General features: G+C 47.4%; 1 long non-coding RNA gene across 1 annotated transcript; it reads left to right on the top strand.

Moving 5' to 3' along the window:
* Positions 1-1,577: 1,577 nt before the first annotated feature.
* On the top strand, positions 1,578-25,122 carry LOC135191644 (uncharacterized). Its single transcript, XR_010308861.1, has 2 exons — positions 1,578-1,711; positions 24,425-25,122. It is a non-coding gene; the product is annotated as an uncharacterized LOC135191644 (long non-coding RNA).
* Positions 25,123-25,333: the final 211 nt, after the last annotated feature.

The raw sequence follows: 25,333 nt of genomic DNA, 5'->3' as shown, positions 1-25,333 counted from the left end.
TCTAACTGAGTTAGAACGGCCTGACTTGAGAAGAATAATGAAGATCGCAGTATCACCAAGGTTGGAAGGGACCTCACAGATCATCAAGTCCAACCCTTTACCACAGAGCTCAAGGCCAGACCATGGCACCAAGTGCCACGTCCAGTCCTGCCTTGAACAGCTCCAGGGACGGCGACTCCACCACCTCCCCGGGCAGCCCATTCCAGTGTCCAATGACTCTCTCAGGGAAGAACTTTCTCCTCACCTCCAGCCTAAATCTGCCCTGGCACAGCCTGAGGCTGTGTCCTCTTGTTCTGGTGCTGGCCACCTGAGAGAAGAGAGCAACCTCCTCCTGGCCACAACCTCCCCTCAGGTAGTTGCAGACAGCAATAAGGTCTGCCCTGAGCCTCCTCTTCTCCAGGCTAACCAATCCCAGCTCCCTCAGCCTCTCCTCGTAGGGCTGTGCTCAAGGCCTCTCCCCAGCCTCGTCGCCCTTCTCTGGACACGCTCAAGCATCTCAATGTCCCTCCTAAACTGGGGGGCCCAGAACTGAACACAGCACTCAAGGTGTGGTCTAAGCAGTGCAGAGTACAGGGGCAGAATGACCTCCCTGCTCCCGCTGGCCACACCATTGCTGATGCAGGCCAGGATGCCACTGGCTCTCTTGGCCACCTGGGCACACTATGCCAGGTACTCTTCCCTGGGGATGGTTATCAGGCTACAGCTGGTAACAGGACTATGTTTAGTAGTTACCATCCAACCCATAGCTTGTAAGGACCAAGCTTGGTGCCCAGTGAGCACAGCCACAACTGCAGCTGAGGTTTCCAGTGATGGACAGTACCCAGCACAGTCTTAGCAAGCAACACAGGGGGCATTAAGCACCTAAAGTTGCACCGTGGGAGGTTTAGATTGGGCATTAGCAGGAACCTCTTCCCTGAGAAGAGTCTCAGTCACTGGACCAGGCTGCCCAAGGAGGTGGTTGAATCTCCATCCCTGGAGGTATTTCATAGAGGCAGAGGTGTGGTGCTGAGGGCCATGGTTTAGCACCAGCCTTGGCAGAAGTAGAGAATGGTTGGACTGAAGGATCTTAAAGAGCTTTTCCTACCAAAACAATTCTATGATCCTATGATAAAGAGACCTCATCCAACCTCTCATTTCCACCCTTAGTGTAATTAAAATTCCCTTGTGCATCACTGCCAAACCTTTTGGAAGGAGATGGTGACCAGCTAACAGCACCCAGGGAAGCTGGTAGGGCTATGACTGTACATCATTTAAATAAGCACTGTTGTCCTTGTAGCTCCCACTTCAGGTGTGTTTTCCAGCCATGTAATCCTATGCAATCCCCTGAACAATTTGGGACCTCTTCTAAAAGCTTCTGCTTGGTGAGCAGGGTGAGCACAGGTGACTTGTGGTAAGCTGCCAACCCCCATGTGAAGGTCATTTAAATAATTGGAAGACAACAAGGAAATTAAGTACCCTGAGTTAGGATGTGGAGAAGGAGCAGATGAGGGCCTGGTGTGATTACAGCCTACACCTGTAAGGAAGCTGCACCATATTAGGTGAACCTGCCTTGGCAGGGGAGTTGGACTCAGTGATCTCCAGAGGTCTCTTCTAACATCCACTGTGCTGGGATTGCAGCCTCAAGAAAGAGCCTGGGCTGGAGGGAGTGAGCAGAATGCACTACAGAACCTGTGGCTGTTCCTGTCCATGTCCAAGAGGCCTTCAGAAAGCAGTGAGTAGGTGCATGTGAGCTGTATTCAGCCACAGGGGCTGTGAGTGTCTGGGTTGCTGAATGCCATTCACATATTAACTCTGGATGCTTTTCATGTTTCATGGTGTTCCTGATAATCATGTTTCTTGCTAGCAATGCTTGGAGCTGGTGGCCTGTTGTGAGGATTCAGTGTACTCAGAAGGTAGGAGGATGCTGAGTTCTCTTAGGCATTGAGTCCTGTCCTGCAGAAACATAAGGGTGCCAGTTTTACTGAGATGATGTGCTGTCAAAAAAAGGGAAAGAATGAAGGGTTTGAACCCAGGTAATTGAAAGATTAACATTTAGCCTGGCCTCAGGTACAACCTGTAGCAAGGGATGTAACACTGTATGACTACAATAGCTGGCCAGAATGGAACTGGGCAAGCACCAGCAGAGAAATGAGTGTTCCAGGGAATATTACTAAGGACTGGTATGGCTCACCAGGAGGAAAGCAAATATGCAGTATTGATTTGAAGTGAGCAATGGCAAATGCCAAGCAGCAATTAGAAAGGATAGAGGATGGTGCAATTCAAACTACAGATGTGCTACCCAGAATTGAGGGGTGTGGGGGGTGGTGGTGGTTGTGTGCTGTGGCTTTGGGAGGAGGTGGCTGCTTTCTTTTTTAATTTAGATCAGCTACAATGCAGATAATAATCACTAACATGAAAAGCAAGGAGGGAATTTTCTGCCTTCCTAGATGGAAGGTCTCTGAGGAAAAAAAACTGGTACTGAAGAGCCAGGTGCAGACCTGGAGATGGTGCTAAGCTTTCCCTAAACAAAGTGTGAAGTGGGGATGGATTTGCCTCTGGAAATGTCAGCTCTCAGTGAAATACAGGCAAGAGACCTTGGCCACCTGTAGGTACTGAAGATTTCATGGCACTTGCCACTGTCATGAAATAAAATGCAGCATCCTGGCTGGGTTCCACTGGGGGTAATGGAGTTCTTTTCTCTCCCCCCCCCCCCCCCCCCCCCCCCTCCAGATTTCCCCTCTCTGGCTCTGCTTGAACACGTTGTTTAAAGCAGTGAATTTAATCAACCCTCAGGACAAAACACTTATTTTGCCTTGCTCTCCACAAACAAGTGTTTTGTTTGCATTTTGCCTCCCTAATTAAAGTGCCAGCTGCCAATAGTGAAATGAACTCTAGAAGTTAATAATTATTTCCCCTGTAAGTACACTGTACAATATTGCTGGCGTGCAAGAGCTGCCCTCATTCCAAGCCAGAGCTGGCTGTTGCATTGATTACAGACAAAAAAACAACCATGATGGGTATACAGGAGTGCATTTGGGGAGGGGGAGAGGGAGAATGGCAGAGAGGAGGGGAGAGATTTTTGTATGTGGACACTTAAGGCATGCATGTGCTAGATGCTGAGTGTAAGTTCAAGCTTGGCAGAAGCTACCTTAAGGCTGCTACAGGTGGTCTTGAGAAGTTAATATCCTCCCTTAAAAGGAGGGAGAGGTAGGAGCAGCCAGCCTGTGAATCATAGAATTGTTATCAGTTGGAGAATACCTCTAAGATAGAGTCCAATCCTCCACCCAACACCACCATGGCCATCAAACCACATCCCCATGTCCACAAGTTTCTCTACCACCTCCCTGGGCAACCTATTCCAATACTTGACCAAAATGGAAGCAGCATCACCCTTAACCTTGAATTCATCCTGCTCCACTGCAACTTTTCTTTTCTCAGTGGAGGTGGTCTGGGGGGATGGTGTGTCCCTCTTACTGTGCTACTCCTGAGAAACACCATCCCAGCTCCAGTCTATTCTTTGTCCTATAGATTCATAGAATGGCTTGGGTTGGAAGGGACCCTCAAGATCTAGTTCCAACTCCCTCTGCCATGGTCAGGGACACCTTCCTCTAGAGTAGGTTGCTCAAAGCCTCTTCTTTCCCCAAACCTGACTCCACGAACTTTTCAGCTGCTGCTGAAGGTGCTATGAAGTGTCAGTTTAGTTCCTACTACAGACACAGCTGCTTAATTTAAGCTAGCCAGAAAACTATGAACTTGAAAAGGAGAAACAGCCAGGCTGAAAGAACTCCTTTTGTGGACCTTTATTTTGAGGGGAAGACTTCATGGCACCAATTAATGGATGAAAACTGAATGAATATCTCATCACCTAACTGCTTGAAGGATCTACTTTTCTGACCAGTTTGCAGTGGATTAGGTCTGCCTTTCAGCCTGGTTCTGAACTGATAGGTTCCAACAGTTGCTTGGATTTGGTTAAAAGGAAAATCTGAGTAAGTTAAGTGTTCCTGTAGATCCACAGATTGCAAAGGGAGGGAAGGGAGCCTCAAAGCTCATCTTGTCCAACCCCACCCTGCAGTCAGCAGGGACATATCCAGCTAGATCTGGCTGCCCAGTGTCATATCAAAAGTGTTCCTGCCTATGGCAGGGGGTTGGAATTGGATGATCTTTGAGGTTCCTTCCAAACCTAAACCATTCTATGCTTCTACATCTGACCTTGAATGGTTCCAGGGATGGGGCTTCAGCCACATCCCTGGACAACCTGTATAGTATTTTATGTTCTGGCCTATATATAAATTGTCCTCAAGTTACTCTATGTTGTTTCTAAGGATGAGGCCTTGAGCAACCTCTTCTAGTGGGAGATGTCCCTGCCTATGGCAGGGGGTTGGGACTGAATGAGCTTTGAGATCCCTTCCAACCTAAACCATTCTGTGATTCTTTTAACTGTTGGATCTTTCTCCACCCTTTTCCTCTACATTTCTGTGTTCCTTTCAGACATCTCGAGCCATGAGATGCTCTTCTCCTTTAGGCTTTCCATGACTGGCTGTCAATCTCAACTGAAGGCTTGCTCTGCTTTACAGCACAGTGGCAAATCAATCATCTAGGAAACAGTTTGCTGGTGAACACTTCTGTCAAAGTATCCTGGGAAATAATTTCCTTTCTTTTATGGGCAAGGAAGGCCTGAAGGTATGCAGATGGGGAAATGTGCACTGTTTACTGCAAATAATTTGAGAGACACTTCTACCAGATTGTGCATCTCCTCCTGGTTGATAGGAAAGACTCTGGCACACTGAATTATTTATTTAGATGAGTAGAAACACTGAAAAAGGCACCTAACCATATGTTGTAGAAGCTTCAGGCATCACTAGGAACCCATCACAAGTCATACCCTCAAACTACAGCAGTATAATATGATATATAAGCACCTTGAGAAAGAAACACAGCCTATAATCTTAATTACTCTAAATACTCTCAGCACTTATTCACCCTTGCCATTTATCCCATTTCAAAAAGGCCTAGGGTGGGGGAAATGAGCCCTGCAGCTCCTCCTTGTGTGGAGTGGGTAAGCTCAGCTTTCTAGATCATCAAAGGAGACTTTAACCCAGTTCAAATTCAGTGAAGTGCCCTAAAAGCTTCAAAACTGAGCTGTGTGACTGTGGCTCACATGCAGGTCTTGCAATACTACTGCCTGGGGCTGAAACTCCTACCAGGCACTCTAAGGAAAGCCAAAATACTTCTCAAACACTGGGACTGACTGCCCAGAGGTGTGGCTGAGTCCTTATCCTGGGAGGTGTTTCAAAGAGGCAGAGATGTGGTGCTAGGGGCATGGTTTTGCACCAGCCTCGATTAGAGTTAGAGAATAGCTGGACTCAAGGACCAGAGGTCTCTTCAAACCAAAGCAATTCTCTGATTTGCAAGACTTCTGGAGAAGGCAACTTCTGTTGTAATGTGCTAACAGCCTTTGTTGTAAGAGCTCATTTACAGCTTGCATAGTGGGGTCCTGGCCATGACTTGAACTCCCCAGGGCTGTGGAAACTTGACAGTAACAGTGAAGTGATAGGATCTGCCTGGTGAAATCCAAGAGTAGTGTTTTGAAAGCTCTTCAAGAAGGTTTCTTTTGGTTGCTGAGTGTGTTGAGCTCTTTCCTCGGTGCTAGCATCACCTTATGATGAAACCAATGCATCTGGCCTTGGGAAGATTAAATCCTCAGGCAACAGAGTGTTCTTGGGGGAAGATTAGATCCTCAGGCAACAGAGTGCTCTTGGCTAGCCTTAAAGATGGAGACTCCTAGTTTCAGTGGTGTAGTCCCTCATTCCTATGTCTCTTTCTTTAAAATTAGAATCATAGAATCAGTCAGGGTTGGAAGGGACCACAAGGATCAGCCAGTTCCAACCTCCCTGCCATGCCCAGGGACACTTCACACTAGATCAGGCTGTCCAGAGCCTCACCCAGCCTGGCCTTAAACACCTCCAAGGATGAGGCTTCCACAACCTCCCTGGACAACCCATTCCAGGCTCTCACCACCCTCATGCTGAAGAACTTTCTAACATCCAGTCTGAATCTCCCCATTTCCAGCTTTGTTCCATTCCCTCCAGTCCTATCACTACTCAACACCCTAAAAAGTCCCTCCCCAGCTTTCCTGTAGCCCCCACCCACCTTCCTGGGCAACCCATTGCACAGTCTCATCACTCTCATGGTGATTGTTATGTTGGTTTTCTTTTTCCTCAAAGAGGGGGAAAAAAAAACCCAGACCCAATCAAAAAGCCTACCAGGAAGATGTTCAATTCTTCCCTTGCTTAGCTTGCTGAATTCTGCCTCTTACATAACATTGCAAAGGACAAACAATTAAATCCTTGGCTACGCTCCCTTAATCTGCTTCTCTCCTGCAACGTTCTATCTCCACCACAAACAGGAGTTTTTGCCACTGCCGTGCTTGATTTCAGCTTTTCTCTATGCAAAGCCTCCAGACATTGGGCAGTGCTGTGGAACACTCTGGGATTACTCAGCCCAAGCCTACAACTGAATCGAGTCTCTTTGCAGTTCTTGCAATCTGCATAAGTAAGCCTATCTCCTGCTCACAGTTTAGCAGGTTTCCAGTGGATGTTGGCATTTCACTAACACACTGGACTATTGCAAGGCAGCAATATCAAAATGGGATTATGGGCTCTTATCTGAAGAGAGGCAGTTTCTTACCCGTGCCTGGTGGTGATTTCTGCGCTCAGGTTGAAATTGTCCGCATCGATTATCAGGTTCTGCTCGCAGGAGCTTCACAGCCTTCCAGATCAGCCCCTGCAATAAGGCAAGCAGTGAAATCGTTGCCCTTAAACTGCATCATGCCTGTTAGAAAATTGGAATGAGGAAATCTTTTATTTTACAGCAGATTCTTATCCTTTTATTGGAATTATCTGAAGCTGTGGCAGTTCTTACACTCGGCACATATAATAGTGGGGGATAATTGGAACAGTCCTCAGTTAAATTCTGCTTGGTATATGACTGTGGCTGGATTTTTGTTGCTGTTTGCTTTTCAGTGACAAAAAGCTGTAGCTTTTTAATGGAGTAAACTGCAGGCATTGTGAGGCACACTGAGATAAAATGCAGTAATGGGCTCCATACATAAACCTGTGTCTGACTCCTCATCAGGACCAAGAAATTGCCTGGAATTGTTTCCTTGCATCTTCCCCTCATTATTTTTAAGACAACAATGAATTTCATTTGAGTGCCATGAAATAAATGGCTTTACTCCCACCCTATAAGCTGCTTCTCCTTTTCCCCCCTTTCCCCCACCACCTTATGAGCTGCTCCTCCTTTTCCCCCTTTCCCCCACCACCTTATGAGCTGCTCCTCCTTTTCCCCCTTTCCCCCCCACCTTATAAGCTGCTCCTCCTTTCCCCTTTTCCTCTAGAAGAGGACAGGGAACAAAACCTTCTGCAGAGGCACAAGCTCTGCTTTCCATGTGCACAGATGGTTTGTTCATTTGAAAAAAACAAACCCTAAAACCAAACCCACAAACAAAGCTAAACCCAAAGAAAGCCTCCCCACACACTTCACTAAGCAGAAGCAAAAGTTCTGCTTGCTAGCACTGCTGTCTCCTCAAACATGCCTCTTGGGTTAAGCTCCCACTTAGTTCTTTTGTTGCTTAGCAGACCACCACCACTCTTCTTCTTCTGGATCCCAAACTACCTAAGGATCTCTCTCCAAACAGGATCACCTCTCCATATGCTGTCAGCTAGCACTGGGGGGAAACTGAAATTACTTTATGAGGACAGGATCTGGGGAAGGTTTGGGCAATGTGACTCACTTCCCTAGGCTGGGGGCAAGCCAGGAATTTAAATGAACAAGGCCTGGCAGGGAACCAAGTACACAGGATTTCACTGATACATCATCTGCCTTTTAAGACTGAAGAAACAAAGCTGGCACAGGCCATCCTCTGCCCACGGAGAGGACTGGCATTTCACACAATCTACACTAGGTTAGGGGGTGCGTGTACATCACAGACCTACTTGTACCCTTTGGGGAGGTTAATTCTCTGGTTATGATCTGATGGTGGGGAGTAGGGGGGTTGGTTGCTGCTACTTCCAGTGCTTATTTACAAGGAATAAGTTGGAAATTACACAGCCCACTTAAGAACTTCAGAAGCTGTCACAGACCTCAGGAACTTCAGAAGCCTGACAAACAGTGTAGAATGCAGCTTTAAAGAGATAAGCCCCACCTAAACCAACTTGTGTGGTGATTACCTTCAATTTTCTGATAAAGAGAGAGGCCACATTGTGAAAATCCACTTCTAAACTTAGAGTGATTGGTCTTCATTCTGACAGGGTCTAAGAAAAGGCACAGCAAGAAGAGTGCTTAGGGTTAAAAAACAAAAGGAGGAATAAAAATATGATGGTGTATGTGAGAGTGAAATCAATGAATAGTCAGCAGGACTCTTGTCTAGCTCAGAGTCACCTTTCTGACCACTAAAATCCATCCTGCTCATATTCCTTCTCCCCCTCCTCATCTGCATTTTTCCAGCACTTCACACATTTCACTTCATTTTATGCTTTTTCCCCCCCTGTCATTCAAACATTGCTCTCACCTATTAGTCTTCCACGTGCAGTTTATGGTCCTTGCAAAACGTGATGCCTGGTACCACTAATTGCTGTAGATTGGCTCATTAAATCCCTCAGCACTTCATAGCAAAGACCTTGGTGTAATCTAAAGCAAGCACTAGAAAATGATGGTCTTGGTGATCTGCTCGCTACACATAGCAGCAGCTTCATCCAAGGCATTAATATCTACACTTAGTTCCCAGAGAATGCTTGTGCTACAGAAAAATACTACCCTAGTGATCCAGCCAGGAGTTAAATGTGACCTGGGAGTAAATCTGAAGGCTTAATCTTGTTCAACTCCATTAATACAGAATAATTAGTTGAGAGGTAAATCTGGCAGCAGCGTTTCACCAGCAGGTTTTCTATCTTGTGGCTCTCTGTCTCACCTGGCTTCAGTTTAGCTTTCTTGCCATTTCTGTTACATTCCTGAAGAACAAACTGCAGCCTTCCCACACAGCCACAGGGATCCAGCAGTGGACTTGTGGAACCTCCAGCAGCCTGATGGACACCTTATGGGTCCCTTTCCTCTTGTGAGTCTTCTGCCAGGAGACTCTTTAGACAGAAGAAATCAAACACTGCTCTTGGCAAAGTCTGCAGCTGAACAATGATCTTCACACTAATGTTCTAGGATTTGCAGAGCTTTTACCTTTATCACATGCTGGTGACCTGAAAGTTGAACATCCAACAGCTTAGGGTTAATGTATAACTTAAAGCTGTGAAAGGTTCAAAGGAAAACCCTTACAGGCTCCAAATCCCCTTTATGCTTTTGTGTTATTCAGCTCTGATGATGTGCTGCTGAGAATCAGACAGGCTCTGCTCTTTGAGAAAGATGAGTGTGGCTGAGTGCTGCCAGTCAAACACCAGAGGAGGTATCTGCTCAGTCACAGAATCATAGAATCAGGGTTGGAAGGAACCACAAAGATCACCCAGTTCCAATCCCCCTGCCATGCCCAGAGACACATCACACTAGATCAGGCTGTCCAGAGCTTCATCCAGCCTGGCCTTAAATACCTTCAGGGATGAGGCTTCCAAAACCTCCCTGGGCAAGCTGTTCCAGGCTCTCACCACTCTCATACTGAAGAACTTCTTCCTAACATCCAGTCTGAATCTCCCCATTTCCAGTTTTGTTCCATTCCCCCCAGTCCTGTCATGACCTGACATCCTAAAAAGTCCCTCCCCAGCTTTCTTGTAGGTCCCCTTAAGATACTGAAAAGTCACAATAAGGTCATGTTGGATCACTGAGTCCCACCATGAACCTAATATCACCATAGCCACTAAACCATGTCCCCAAGTGCCATGGCCACAGGTTTTTTGAACACCTCCAGGGATGGGGACTCCACCACCTCCCTGGGCAGCCTGTGCCAACCCCTGACCACTTGTGCAGGACTAAATGTTTTCTTAACCTCTGACCTAAACCTCCCCAGGCACAATTTCAGGCCATTTCCCCTCCTATCACCTGACCCTAGGGCGAAGAGACCAACTCCCACCTCACTCCAACCTCCTTTCAGGTAGCTGCAGAGAGGTCCCTATCAATAATCACAACTCAGCTGTGTTGGCACTGCCTAGGGCTTTAATATTCATCCTGAGTGGCTTTCTTTCTAGAAACCTTTCTACATTTGTGGTGATGCAGGGGAAGTTCATTTCTTGGTGAGTGATATTTTAACCAAACAGGGCTGGGGGAGGGAAATTAATCACATCTTGCAAAACATTTTTAACAGCCCCTGTCTGATGGATGCAACCATGTGAAGCATTCACTGGCTGGGATCTAGTGCCTTTTTGCATGAAATCTGACCAGCAGTTTGGGTTCCTGTTTAACAAATAAGGACACTAAACAACACAAATGTTGAGCCTTGAATTGGACTCAGGTAGCTCACACTGGGAAAGTGAAAACAAGAAAATGCAAAAGCAGTTTGTGACTTCAGCACCTCACACATTGAAATTAGGGATTGAATCACTGGCCTTCACTCTGCCTGCTAATACTCCTCTAGCTGTGTATAAAACACCTCAGAAAACCAGACTCTGCACCAGCAGAATGTTGGCTGATTATTGGTTCATTGGGGTTTTTTTTTCTCCCTTTTCCCATCCTTTTCTAGCCATGGTTTGGTTTTGTGCTGAGAAGGCTGAGATTGGCATTGGAATGGGCTGCCCAGGGAGGTGATGGAGTCATCAGCCCTGGAGGTGTTTAAAAGGAGACTCAATGAGGCATTTAGTGCCAGGATTTAGCTGATTAGAATGTGCTAAGTGATAGATTGGACTTGATCTCAAAGGTATTTCTAACCTGGTTAACTCTGTGGTCCTTCGAGAAGGCTTTTGTCTGACAGCTGAAATAACAGGAGACCAGGGAGGTGGTGGAGTCACCATCCCTGGGGCTGTTCAAGGCAGGATTGGATGTGGCACTTGGTGTCATGGTCTGGCCTTGAGCTCTGTGGTAAAGGGTTGGACTTGATGAGCTGTGAGGTCTCTTCCAACCTTGGTGATACTGTGATACTGATACTGTGATACCTGTTTACCTGTAGAGCTTTCAGTTTCTCTCTAGTCTGCTCTTTGGTTTTCTTTTATCCCATTTGCTGGCACATCTCCCCCTATATTTCTTGGCAGAGCCATTAGCTCCATCTGATGTCATCAGACTGAGGAAACTCAAGAGGAGGAAGTCTTCCTGTTGGCATGGTAGGAAAGATCATAGAATCCCAGGTTGGAAGGGGCCTCAAGGATCATCTGGTCAAATCTTTCTGGGCAGAGGCACAGCTTAGACAAGATAGCCCAGCTGAATCCTAAATGTGCAGTGTTAGGGAAGGTGCCCAGGGAGGTGGTGAAGTCCCCATCCCTGGAGAGGATAAAACGATGTATGGACATAGCACTTCAGGACATGGCTTAATGACCACAGTGCTGCTGGGTTGGCAGCTGGACTCCACAACCTCAGAGGGCTTTTCAAATGAATTGAGTCCAGGAATATCTGCAACTTTTCAGCTCAAGACAGGGAAAGCCTCTAGATGGTCAAAGGATCACAGGGGTTGGAAGGGACCCAAGGAGATTATCGAGTCCAAGCCTCCTGCCAAAGCAGGACAATCCTATGTTACATAGATCACAGAGGAACACATCCAGACAGGTCTGGAAAGGCTCCAGAGAAGGAGACTCCACAACCTCTCCGGGCAGCCTGTTCCAGTGCTCTGTGACCCTTACAGTAAAGAAGTTTCCCCTTGTGTTGAGGCAGACCTTCTTAACTGCAACTTACACCCATTGCTCTTTGTCCTATCCCAGGGAGCAGTGAGCAGAGCCTGTCCCCAACTCCTGGCAGCCATCAGATACTTATAAACATTTATCAAATCCCCTCTAAGTCTTCTTTTCTCCAGACTAACAGCCCCAGGGCCTCAGCCTCTCCTCATCAGCCATGCCCTTCTGTCCCCTAATCATCCTCAGAGCCCTCTGCTGGAACTTCTCCAGCAAGTCCCTGTCCCACTTCAACTGGGGAGCCCAAAACTGAACACAGTATTCAAGATGAGGTCTCAGCAGAGCAGAGTAGAGGAGGAGGAGAACCTCCCTTGATCTGCTGGACACAATCTTCCTAATACAGCCCAGGATCCCATTGGCCTTCTTGGCCACCAGGGCACATTGCTGTGCCATGGGCAACTTGTTAGCCACCAGCACCCCCACGCCCCTCTCCACAGGACTGCTTTCCTGCAGATCACTTCCCAGCCTGTACTGGTGCAGTTTGCTATTCCTCCCCATATGCAGGACTCTGCACTTGTCTTTGTTGAACTTCATCTGGTTCCTCTGTGCCCAGCTCTCAGCCTGCCCAGGTCTCTCTGGGTGGCCTGCAGCTGTCTCAGCCAAGCCTCCCAGCTTGGTGTCGTCAGCAGACTTGCTGAGCAGACTCTCTCTGTCTGTGGCCTCATCAATGGCATTGATGAAGATGCTGAACAGGACTGGCCCCAGCACTGATCCCTGGGGGACACCACTGGTCACAGCTGTCCAGTTGGACCTGGCACCAATTGATCACCACCTTCTGAACTCTGTCTTGTAACCAGTTCCTAATGCACCTTGCTGCCTGCTCTTCCATCCCACACTTCCTCAGCTTGCTCACTAGAATGTCATGGGAGATAGTGCCAAAGGTCTTGCTAAGGTGGAGGTAGACTACATCCACTGCTCTCCCTGAATCTACCCATTCAGTTATGGCATCATAGAATGCTATCAGGTTAGTCAAGCCTGACTGCCCCTTGGTAAATCCATGCTGACTACTGATAACCTTCTTCTCTTCCAAGTGCCTTGAGATGCCCTCCAGCAGGAGCCACTCCATCATTTTTCCAGGCATGGAGGTGAGGCTGACTGGTCTACAGTTTCCTGGAACCACTTTCTTGCCCTTTTTGAAGACTGGGCTGACACTGGCTCTCCTCCAGTCCTAGGGCACCTCTCCTGTCTGCCACCACTTGGCCAAGATGATGGAGAGTGGTTCCTCCCATCTATGTCCTTCTCTCCACACAGCGTGGCACAGAATTTCCTGAACTTCTGACGGGAAAAGTTTGATTTTCAAGCTTCTGTCTCTCTGCCTGCTGCATCCCCTGGGACAGCTGACAAAGCCTAGAAACACAGACAGTTGGTTTATTTGCAGGGAAGCTGGGAACAGAATTGTTTTTCCTGGTAGCATCTCTGAACCTAATTGCTTAAGCAGTTTCTCGAGACAGAGCAAGCAGCTTGTTGATTGCAGTGAGCAGCAGGAAAATCTATTGCTCCTTGGTTCTGTCCCTGTTTGAGAGCCTCTGCAGTCAGAGGCATTACTCTCTGTAGACCACAGACAGCAAAGAGGACAAGCAAACAATTAAAAATAACTTGGACAAACAAAACTCTGTCTCTGAACTTGGACTTCTGGCCATGGCTGGAATACACAATGAAGCTGAGCTAAAGGGACTTGATCAAAAGGGATCTATCCCAAAAGGAAGCCTTATGAAGGAAGGAATGAAAGGGCAAGTTCTATGACTGTGTCATTAGCCCTGCATGCCAGTGCCCCACGAGTGCACTTGTGGGTTGTGGTGGACTCAGTCACACTAAGGAATGTAGGCTTTGCCCACAACTCTAACAAGAAACCCCACATATCTCCCTCACATCTGTGCCCAAGAAAGCTCAGCTGAAAGCTGTTGGAGGTGTTTATTGGTGTTCAGCAATAGAGCAATTGAGTGTGTGACTTGTAGAAGCATCATGGTGCAAACACCATCTCCTTTTGAAGTGGTTTTCTAGTCCTAGCAGAACCAGCTGGAAGTCACATGTGAAGGGTAAGGATGGAGACAGAGATGGAAGAACTAAGAAGTTACTTTTGCTTATTTCCAGCTGTATAGAGAGTGAAAGAGGAAAAGTGTAGCCCTCTCCTTACAAAGCAAGTCAAAGATCAAACCACCCTATGTTAAAAATAGAACTTGCAAACTGTGTAGGCTTCACTTTGTCAGTTAAATACTGAATAGAACCAAAGCTTTTCCCTCTGGCCCTAAAAGGGGATCATCTGTGGTGCAGAAAGGATGAGCCACTCAATTTGTCTGCTACAGAGGAGCCAACAGTTCCCTGAGAGATCAGTTAGGGATGACTGAGCTGGTGTTTGAGCTGGAATAGTTTCTGGGTTGTTTTCCATCTCAAGGCCTCTGTGATATGGACTGGAGTTTCCAGGACTGTCTTACAGTGCTTAGTGATTGCTTTCTGTTCTGAAATGCAGCTTCACTTGGTTTTCTTTACAGAATCACACAGGGCTGGAAGGGACTCTCAAAGCTCTTCTTGCCCAACCCTTTGCAGTCAGTAGAGACACCTCCAACTAGAGCAAGCTGCCCAGGACCACACCAAATTTGACCTTGAATGTCTCCAGAGAAAGGGACTCAAGCACATCTCTGGACAACATGTCCCAGCATTTTACCACTATCATTGTGAAAACTCCCTCCTAATGCCCCACAATTTCAAACCACTGCCCCTTGTCCTACCACATCAAGCCCTTCTAAACAATCCCTCCCAGCCTTCCCATAGGTCCCCTTCAGATGCTGAAATGCTGCTCTAAGATCTCCCTGGAGCCTTCTATTCTCCAGTCTCAACAGTCTCAAGTCTCACAACCTGTCTTTCTAGGGGAGGTTCTCCAGTCTCTCTGGTTATCTTCATGGCCTCCTCTGGATCCTCTCCATCAGGTCCATGTCCTTCCTGTGCTAGGGGCTCCAGTGCTGGACACAGCACAGCAGGTGAGGTCTCAGCAGAGCAGAGGGGCAGGATCTTCTCTCTCCATCTCTGACCACACTGCTTTGGGTGCAGCCAAGACTGCCATTGTCCTGGGCTGCCAGTGCCCACTGCTGACTCCTGCCCAGCTTCTCCCCCACCAGCCCTTTTCTGCAGGACTGCTCTCAACCTCATCAGCCCCCAGCCTGGATTGATACTGGGGACTTCACTGACCCAAAAGCAGGACTTTGCACTTTGCTTTATTGATCCTCATGAGATTTCCAGTTTTGTTGAACTCCAAGAGCTGGATTCAAACCCACAAAAACTCAAAGTGCCAAAGCACATTTTTGCCTTTGGATTGAGTGCTTTGCATGTGTTTGGAGCAGTTTAAGGGTCTTGTCCTGGTATTGATGTTGCAGCACAGTCAGTTATTGGTAATTCTAATTCTAGTACCTTTCTTGTTAACAATATGAATTTATTCATGAGCTTCTGTACAAGGCAGACAGAAAATCGATGCCTCTCGTCTGGTAGGACATGTGTAGGGACATGTGAAGAACACTAATAGGTGCTACTAAATGATGCAGTGGCACCTAGAAAGCAAATTAATGTTTGTCTCCTTCCTAGAATGCCTTCTGACCCAGCTGGTCCTTGCCTTGCTGAATGTGTAGTTTCAGAAGACATCACCTCAGTGTGGGGAAGCTTAAAGGGCCCTACAAGGGCTGGTTGTGATAAGAATGAGAGGGAATGGATTGAAGCTTGAGGAGGGCAGATTTAGACTGGAGATTGGCAAGAAGTTCTTTAGTGAGAGTGAGGAGACACTGGAACAGGTTGTGGATGGGATGCCCTCTCCCTGGAGGTGTTCAAGGCCAGGTTGGATGAGGCTTTGAGTAACCTGGGCTAGAGGAAGGTGTCCCTGCCCATGGTGGGAGCAGGGGGGTTGAAACTGGATGATCTCAAGGTCCCTTCCAACCCAAACCATTCTATGAACTGTATGGATCTGTGAAAGGGAACTGTGTTGCCAGCTGCTCTGAGGGGGTTTCAGATGCAAGGGATGGGACTTTCAGTTTTAAGAACTTTCTCTCACTTGCTTATTGCACAGCAATGTGAACTTTCAGTGAGCACTTTGATCTGCCCCAGTTTGGATGTGCAGCTGAGCTGGGTTGGGTTTTTTTTTGCACTGTGTACTCTGGGGGAGGTCTGCAGCTTGCTCTAACCCTCCAGGGGACCTTGCGACACAGCCTGCTGCCTGTTAACATTTATACACAAACCCATATGCTAGGGTAAGAAAAAAGTTTCAGAGCTTCTAATTATTATCTTACACTAAATGTCACACAAAACATTGGGAAATGTGATAAACCTCAGGAGATGACTGCAAGCCCTGTCATCTTCAGTGCAGAAATGTAAGCTGGCTGGGTTAAAACCACATGCTTCGTGGTGCATGGCTGACTCCTCGCTGGTGAGAGGCAGCTTCATCTTCTTGGGTCTTCTTCTCCTGCATGGGACAATTCCACAAGCTTTAAACTGTGGAAAGAATATAATCTAGAGGTAGAGTATAGTTTATAATCTAGGGGTATAACTAGAATCATAGAATCAACCAGGTTGGAAGAGACCTCCAAGATCATCCAGTCCAACCTAGCACCCAGTCCTAGCCAATCAACTAGGCCATGGTACCAAGTGCCTTATCCAGGCTTTTCTTGAACACCTCCAGGGATGGTGACTCCACCACCTCCCTGGGCAGCCCATTCCAATGCCAATCATTCTCTGTCAAGAACTTCCTCCTAACATCCACCCTGGCACAACTTGAGGCTGTGTCCCCTTGTGCTGTTGCTGGTTGCCTGGCAGAAGAGACAGCTGGCTACAACCTCCCTTCAGGCAGTAGACAGCAGTGATGTCTAATGTAGATTATAGAATACAATTTATAACCTATAGGTAGAACATAACTTATAGGAAGAATATAATGTATGGGCAGATGACCTTTGAGGTGCCTTCCAACCTAAACCATTCTGAGAGTCTATGAAAACAGTGGACAGGTTATGGGAGCTGGGGCTGCTCAGCCTGGAGGAAAGAAGGCTCCAGGGAGACCTTAAGAGCAGCCTTCCAGTACCTGAAGTGGGCTACAGGAGAGCTGAGCAGGGACTATTGACAAGGGTTTGTGGTTATAGAACAAGGGTGATGGCTTTGAGATGGAAGAGGGGAGACTGAGATTGGAGACTAGGAAGAAATGTTAAGTGAGAGTGGTGAGACACTGGGACAAGTTGCCCAGGGAGGTCATGAATGTCCCCTCCCTGAGGGTGTTCAAGGCCATGTTGGATGTGACCTTGAGCAACATGGACCAGTAGGAGGTGTCCCTGTGCATGGCAGGGGGACTGGAACTGGATGACCTTTAAGGTCCCTTCCAACTCAAATTCTCTGAATCTGTTAAAATCTGATTTATTTGTGGGTTAGATCTCTGGGATCAGACCCAGAGCACTGCCCTGGTAGGTGGCACTGCTGGAGATGTTGGTGTGCAGCTGGAGCCTGGGGGTTTCTGCCAGCCCTGTTAAGTGTGTGTCTGCCTTTTATCCTGAGGAGATATTTGGACTCCTGTTCTGCTTGAGCTGCCAGCTGCTTCACACAGCACATCTCTAAATTGCTTGGGGCTGCTTTATCCTGGTTCTTCTTGCTACATGGGTGCACTTGAATGTATTTATTTCCAATCTCCAGCTGTAATGCAGTTTTAAACTCATACCTGCTCCATCCACAATTGCTGTCCCATATTTTACTGTGGCTGTGTCCTTCTCTCAGCTGTGTCAAGCAAACTGCTTTTACTTGATGGAGCCACACAGAAATGCAGGAGCAATGTAAGGAGTCGCTGAGATGCAGTGAATAAGGAAACCTTTCTTGTTAGAGTTAGGTTTTCATGTGCTGCTTTTCATCCATCATGCACTAAAATATGGGCTAGGTGATAAATATTTCACCTCTAACTCAAAGGCATCATTAAAAAAGGATTAGAGTAAGGTGGGGCTATAGCAATCTCATTGCTCTTGAGAAGTTTTCCTTTCTTTTCTTCAGAACAAGAGGTTTACTCTTTACAGAGCAATTTGAGAGGTCCTGAAGTTGATGAAAGTGGTGCTGCTAAGGTGGTGACATCAAAGAAAGACAAATAGCTGTGTTACTTCTCACAGTGGCCTCAGTGCCCATGGCCCCAGCACAAACAGACCTCTTCCAGCCTCAAACAAGTTTGAGATGGATTAATTTAACCCACGGTCAGGATCCCCACATGGAAGATGAAATGGCTGGACTCAATTTTATTCTCTCTCCTGTATGAATCACAGAGGTTGGAAGTGACTTCCAGAGATCATCCAGTCCATCCCCCCTGCCAAAAGCAGGATCACCCAGGGCAGTCCACACAGGAATGCATCTAGGCAGGTTTGGAAAGTCTCTAGAGAAGAAGACTCCACAACCTCTCTGGGCAGCTTGCTCCAGTGCTTTGTCACTCTCGCTGTGAAGAAGTTTCTCCTGATGTTGAGGTGAAACCTTCTATGTTCGAGTTTCCATCTGTTGCTCCTTGTCTAACTGCTGCACACTACCAGAAAGAGTTTGGCCCCCTCCACTTGACACCCACCCCTCAGATATTTGTACACATTGATCAGATCTCCTCTCAGCCTTCCCTTCTCCAGACTGAATAGTCCCAGGGCTCTCAGTCTCTCTCCATAGGGCAGATGTTCAGGTCCTCTAGTCATCCTCATGGCTCTCTGCTGGACTCTCTCCAGCAGGTCCCTGTCTCTCTTGAACTGGGCAGCCCAAAACTGGACACAGTATTGCAGGTGTGGTGTCACCAGGGCAGAGAAGAGGGGGAGAAGAACCTCCCTATCCCTGCTGGCCACACTTTTCTTGATGCACCCCAGGATGCCACTGTCTCTCTTGGCCACAAGGCCACTTTGCTGGGCCATCACAGTATCATCAGGGTTGGAAGAGACCTCACAGATCATCAAGTCCAACCCTTGCAGAACTTGATGCCCACCAGGACAGTACTTACTGTGCCTTAGCTTGTCACTGGAATGTAAAGAAACAAACCCCAGGGAGCTGTGAAGATAAAGCCATTGGAATGGTGGAGGATAGTCAGGGATACATTGTGAGGGGCTGATAAATATGAAATAACCAGGCAAGACTCTGTGTTAAGGACGTCACAGAGAAACAGAAGATGGAGATAAAATGCATTAGGTATATGATCAGCAAGCAGCAGAATAAACAGTCTAGTGCAGCATGAAGAGAACAAACAGGAAAGCCACAGGGACAGACCTTTAGGATGAGCTTTCCTTTGAGGAACTTGTTGCTGAGTAGAAGAAAGTCTGAGGTTTTTTTCCCTCCAGACAAATAGAAGGCTGCATGCATAGGGATGTGACTCCACAGTCACATAGAATCATTAAGCTTGGAAAAGACCTCTAAGGTCCTCAAGTCCAACCTTCTACCTAGCACCTCCATGACCACTCAGCTCTGTCCTGAAGTTCCACATCTACTTGTTTGTTGAACACCTCTAAGGGTGGTGACTCTGCTACACCCCTGGGCAGCCTGTTCTACTGTATTCTTCCCAAAAGCCAACCAAAACTTCCCCTGGTGCAGCTCGAGGCTATATCCTCTTGTCCTGTCATTAGTTACTTAGGAGAGGATGCCAACACCACCCTCACTCCAGCCTCCTTGCAGGCAGCTGTAGAGAGCAGTGATGTATCCTCTCAGCTTCCTCTTCCCCAGGCTAAGCAACTCCAGCTCCCTCAGCCTCTCTGAGCCTGCTCCCTGCTCTCTGAGCCCCTTGCCAGCTTCCTTCTCCTCCTCTGTACCCTCTCCATCACCTCAGTGATTTTTGTGCAGTGCCCAAACCCAAACACAGCAGAGTACACACTGCTCAGAGGAGCTGAGTACACACCTTGAGTACTTCTAACTCAACTACTGAGTTTTGCTGAGCTGTGATGCTCTCTGTGTGCTGGATTTGTTTTCTTTCCCCTGGCTGGAAGAGAGATGCTTGGTGCTGCTCTGCAGAGGAAGCCTGACCAAGCAAAGGCAGCCCTTTGCTCTGGAGTCTGTGTCGATGCAAGTGAAGCTGTGAATGGGAATCAGATCTTTTCCTTATGTGGTTGCAAGATCAGGGCATTGGTTAATCTTGACTATGCTTTTTTTCCCCCTCCAAATACCTGAGGCCTATTTTCTGTTCTAAATTAAGCCAAAGACATGAAATAATGCTGATGGAAGTGAGATTACCTCAGACCTACATGAATGCACACTGAAGGGCTTTAACCTTAATTTAACCTTGTTTTCTGCTGCACAGTGCTGGGTTTGAGTTAGAGAAGCATAGATATGAAGTAAATGGACTTGATGATCTTAAAGATGTCTTCCAAACAAGTCAATTCTATGGTTATATAAATCAGAAGTGGGGAAGGACTCATTTCATTTCCTCTCTAGAACTAAAAAACCCCAGCACTTGAGTCTTGAATATTCAGTGGCTGTGTGGGGAGCCCCAGAGTAATTCACAGGATCATAGAATAGTCTAGGTTGGAAGAGGCGTCTCAAGATCATGCATTGCAACCTCCTTTGCAGCCAACAGGAGCATCCTCAAGTAGATCAGGTTGCCCAGAGCCTTACATGTCAAAACCAGCATCTAAATAGTTTTCTGTTCATGTAGGGTATTTCTAGAGTGTTGTGACCCTGCAGAGATGGTCTGTCCTGTGAAATTCTTTGTCTGAGGGGCTTGGATTTTGTCTCTGGTGATGTAGCCCTGTTCTCTCAGTCTTCCCTCACAGAATGTTAGAGGTTGGAAGGGACTTCCAGAGATTGAGTCCAGCCTCCCTGCCAAAGCAGGATCACCTAGGGCAGGCTGCACAGGAGCACATCCAGGTTGCTTTGAAAGCCTGCAGAGAAGGAGGCTCCACAACCTCTCTGTGCAGTCTGCTCCAGGCCTCCAGCACTCTCACAGTGACAAAATTTCCCCTTGTGTGGAGGTGGAACCCTCCTGGGTTCTAGCTTACATCCATCACTCTTTGTCCTTGCTCCAGAAGAGCTGAACCATCCATCTGCTAGGATGCTTAGTGAATAAGATTGGAAGCCTTTGTGCTTAGGAATGGAATAGCAGTGTAAAAAAAGCAACTTGCTGGCACAGATGCTGCCTGACTTCACCAAAACAATGAACTGATTAGCTGAGCCTGGCAAATCTCATACTGTTTCCTGAGAATTTGCTCATGCACATTCTTGGGTTGGAACTTGCTTAATGGCTGCTGTGTAAATTCTGGAGGCTTGATTTGTCCTTAAGATAAAATGGACTAGGAGAAGTAACTGCATTTTTTGATTGTTTAGGCACAAATATTTCGTTGTGAATTCCCCTTTTTAATCTCAGCTAACTTTAAAGGTGCACAAATATGGACTTGATCCTGTGCTCATTCAAGTTGTTGTGAATGTGACTGCAAACCTTTGCCTGCACCCTGCAGGAACAGAGAGAGCAGGGTTAGATTGGAGCTTAGGAAGAAGCTCTACAATATGAGAGTGGGCAGATTCTGGAATAGGTTATCCAGGAAAGCTGTGAATGCCTCCTCCCTGGAGGTGTTGAAGGCCAGGATGGATGAAGCCTTGAGAAACCTGGCCTGGTGTGAGGTGTGAAGGAATCCCATGGAGGGAATCATAGAATCATTGAACAATAGAGGTTGGAAGACACCTCCAGAGATCATCCAGTCCAACTCCCTTGCCAGAGCAGGGTCACCCAGGATAGGCCACCCAGGAATGCATCCAGATGGCTCTTGAAAGTCTCCAGAGAAGGAGACTCCACAACCTCTCTGGGCAGCCTGCTCCAAGACTCTGTCACCCTCACTGTAAAGAAGTTTCTCCTCATGCTGAGGTGAAGCCTTCTATGCCCAAGTTTGCATCCACTGCTCCTTGTCTTATTGCTGCTGACCAGCAAAAAGAGCTTGGCCCCAGCCACTTGACCCCCACCCCTCAGACATTGATAGACATTGATCAGATCTCCTCTCAGCCTTCCCTTCTCCAGACTGAACAGTCCCAGGGCTCTCAGTCTCTCTCCATAGGGCAGATGTTCAGGTCCTCCATTCATCCTCATGGCTCTCTGCTGGACTCTCTCCAGCAGGTCCCTGTCTCTCTTGAACTGGGCAGCCCAAAACTGGACACAGTATTGCAGGTGTGGTGTCACCAGGGCAGAGAAGAGTGGGAGAAGGACCTCCCTATCCCTGCTGGCCACACTTTTCTTCATGCACCTCAGGGCAGGTTTGAACTGGATGATCTTTAAGGTCCCTCCTGACCAAACCCATTCCATGAATCTAGAAATAGAAACCTTTCTCCTGCTCTTCTCTGATCTTTCCCCCAGGTAGTTTGACATCAACTGAATTCAGATTTCCCCACGTGCCACACTGTGTTCTTCAACATCTTTTTTTGGTTTGCATCATATTCAGGGCCTTTTTTTTTTGAGCTTGGGACCCCTTCACTACACAAATCAAAGCCTTCTGTTAAGAAGCTTTATTTTGCAGCTGACTTACCAGAGTGATATCATCATTACAAGAGTAAAACTGGAGGCTGTGATTCTGTAATGTAAGGAAGCAGCAGCATGACACAAACACATACACAAGGGAACGTTTCCAGATAGGTTTGTTTCATCTGCTAACTTGCAAGTCTAATTTGGACTTGTGACCTTTTGCATGTTAATATCATTAGGGGAGCTACAATGTGAGCCATTCAACCCAAGCCAGAGTGCTTCAATGATGAAGCACTTCATGTGTTCCTGCTCCACAAAACAATTCTGCCTTCTATGTTCCAGAGCAGAGGCCTGACCTCTGTCATTCTGGTGGCAGCAATTTTTCATTTAGCTGTTCCCATTTGGCAATAATGCTCAGCCCTGAAGAAAAGGACTTGGGGGTGCTGGTGGATGAGAAGCTCAATATGAGCCATCAGCGAGCACTTGCAACTCAGCAAGCCAACCAGAGCCTTGGGCTGCTGCAGGAGCAGTGTGGGCAGCAGGGAGAGGGAGGGGATTCTACCCCTCTGCTCCACTCTGGTGAGACCTCACCTGGAGTACTGAATCCAGTTCTGGAGCCCCTGGTACAGGAAAGATCTTGGAGTGCTGGAATGTGTCCAGAGAAGGGCCACCAGGATGATCTGAGGGTTGGAGTGTTCTACTATGGGAACAGACAGAGAGATGGAACTGTGCAGTCTGGAGAAGAGAAGGCAGCTCTGAGGAGACCTTATTGTGGCCTTCCAGTATCTGAAGTGGGCTACAAGAAAGCTGTGGAAGGACTTTTTAGGATGTCAGGTAGTCAGATGGGACAGGGGTAATGGAGCAACTCTAGAAGTGGGTAGGTTCAGATTGGATGTTAGGGAGAAGTTCTTCAGCATGAGAGTGGTGAGACCCTGGAACAGATTGCCCAAGGAGGTGGTAGAAGCCTCACCCCTGGAGGTCTTTAAGGCCAGACTGGATGTGGCTCTGAGCAACCTGATCCAGTGTGAGGTGTCCCTGCCCATGCAGGGAGTTGGAACTGGATGATCCTTGAGGTCCCTTCCAGCCTTGACAATTCTGTGATTCTAGTTCTGGTCTGTGACAAATTCCTTGGGCAGAGATAAACCACAGTGACTTCTGCTGTCACTGGATGGAGAGAATTGTGTTGCACTCCCAAATACTGACTGCTGAAGACTGCAAATGATTTTCAAATTAACACATCCCAGTTGAGGGTAGGGATGCAACAAGCTCCTGGAGATGATGCAACTTCACTCTTGGGGCAGTTGTGCTTGAAGCATTAAGTCTGGACTGATGTGCAGAGGACAAAGGAACAGCTCATGTCCCAGCCTTTCAGCTTTTGTACTTAAAAAGCTGTGTCAGTCCAAAGCAGGGGAGTGGGGGTGGAGAAATGAAAATAGTGCAACAAACTTCCATGCCCATCCAGCCTTTTGTACTGGTCATAGGCAGATGGTTTTACATAACTTGTCTTAACATCCTTGGATACACAGGGAAAGCTGAAAGATGAGGTAATGATAGGACTGGGGGGAATGGAACAAAGCTGGAAATGGGAAGATTCAGACTGGATGTTAGGAAGAAGTTCTTCAGTGTGAGGGTGGTGAGAGCCTGGAATGGGTTGTCCAGGGAGGTAGTGGAAGCCTCATCCCTGGAGGTGTTTAAGGCCAGACTGAATGAGGCTCTGTGCAGCCTGATCTAGTGTAAAATGTCCATACCCATGGCAGGGGGATTGGAACTGGCTGATCCTTGTGGTCCCTTCCAACCCTGTCTGATTCTATGGTAATACCATACATTGAGACAAAGGCTTGGTGGTGGAGTTGTGTAAATGCTCACCAGACTATGTCTGATCACATTAACCTGCTTGATGAGCACAGCACCTATTGGGGTTGTTGTCAAAAGGCAGTAAGTGGAAGGAAAACCTTTACTTTTATTTCTCAGAAGCTCTCCAGCTCAAGCATGTTAATCTAGAGGGCAGGGATCCATCCAGAGGCACCTGGACAGGCTGCCCAGGGAGGTGGTGGAGTCCCCATGCCTGGAGGTGTTGAAGAAATATGTGGCCATGGCATCTGGGGACATGACTTAGTGGCCATGGTGGTGTTGGGCTGATGGTTGGACTTGTGGCTCTTGGATGTCTTTTCCAACCAAAACTATTCTGTGATTCCTAATTTTATTGGCTCTGAAGGGTTCCTTCTCCATCTTCTTTCAGAGCTCTTGAGCACAGTGTGCTGGAGTGGGATGTGCAAGAGGAGGGTCTGGGGTTCGTTGATGGGTATGTAGAAAGATGAAGCCAAAGAGCTGCAGCAGGTACCAACATGTCCATTGCTCACAGCCTGGCAGCTTCCCTGCAGATGTGATTGGCCTTTTACATGGGATAAAGAAAGGATTGTTGGACCTTCTTCAGAAAGGAAGAAGGAAAGCTGCTGTGGTAGATTCAGCTCCAAGGCTGGTGTGTTCACTGGGATCCATAACTGGAGAGAATCATCTTCATTTTTTACCATGAGGAAAGATTTCTGTTGTGTGAAGGTGCTGGAGCCCTGAAGCAGGCTATCCAGAGATGTTCTGGAGTCTCCTTCTCTGGAGAGATTCCAAACCCACCTGGACACTGTGATCCTGAGCAGCCTGGTCTGGGTGCCCCTGCTTTAGCAGGGGAGTTGAACTAGATGATCTCCAGAGGTCCTCTCCAAGCCCCACCATGCTGAGCTTCTGTCAGGCTGCTGTCACAATGGTGATAAATATGGAATCATCTTGGAGTGCTTATCACTGTTATTGCTAATCTCCTGAAGTGCTGTCTCCTAAGATCTCTCTGATCTGATTCTGCCAAGTATTTTCCTGACTCTGATTATTTTCTGTAGGAACTTGCATGTTTTGATGAAAATGATTTCATTAAGCTGTATCACAACTGTGCATTCAACAGTCTGGGGTTTGTTTTCTTCTTTTTGTAGTGGTGTAGCAACATTTCACTCAGAAGTAGAAAATATTTTCTCATCCAGATTAGTGAACTGCTCCTGGTATGCCTTAAAAAGCTCAAGTTAGGAGTCTGAAGGGAAAAATACTGTGGTGGAAAGGGTCAGCACACCCTTATTGCTGTGAAATTAGAACCTGAGGGTCCTGGTTG

The sequence above is a fragment of the Pogoniulus pusillus genome, chromosome 40 (genome assembly GCF_015220805.1).
Source record: "Pogoniulus pusillus isolate bPogPus1 chromosome 40, bPogPus1.pri, whole genome shotgun sequence".
Lineage (NCBI taxonomy): Eukaryota > Metazoa > Chordata > Aves > Piciformes > Lybiidae > Pogoniulus > Pogoniulus pusillus.
This window is presented reverse-complemented; position numbering and strand designations above follow the sequence as displayed.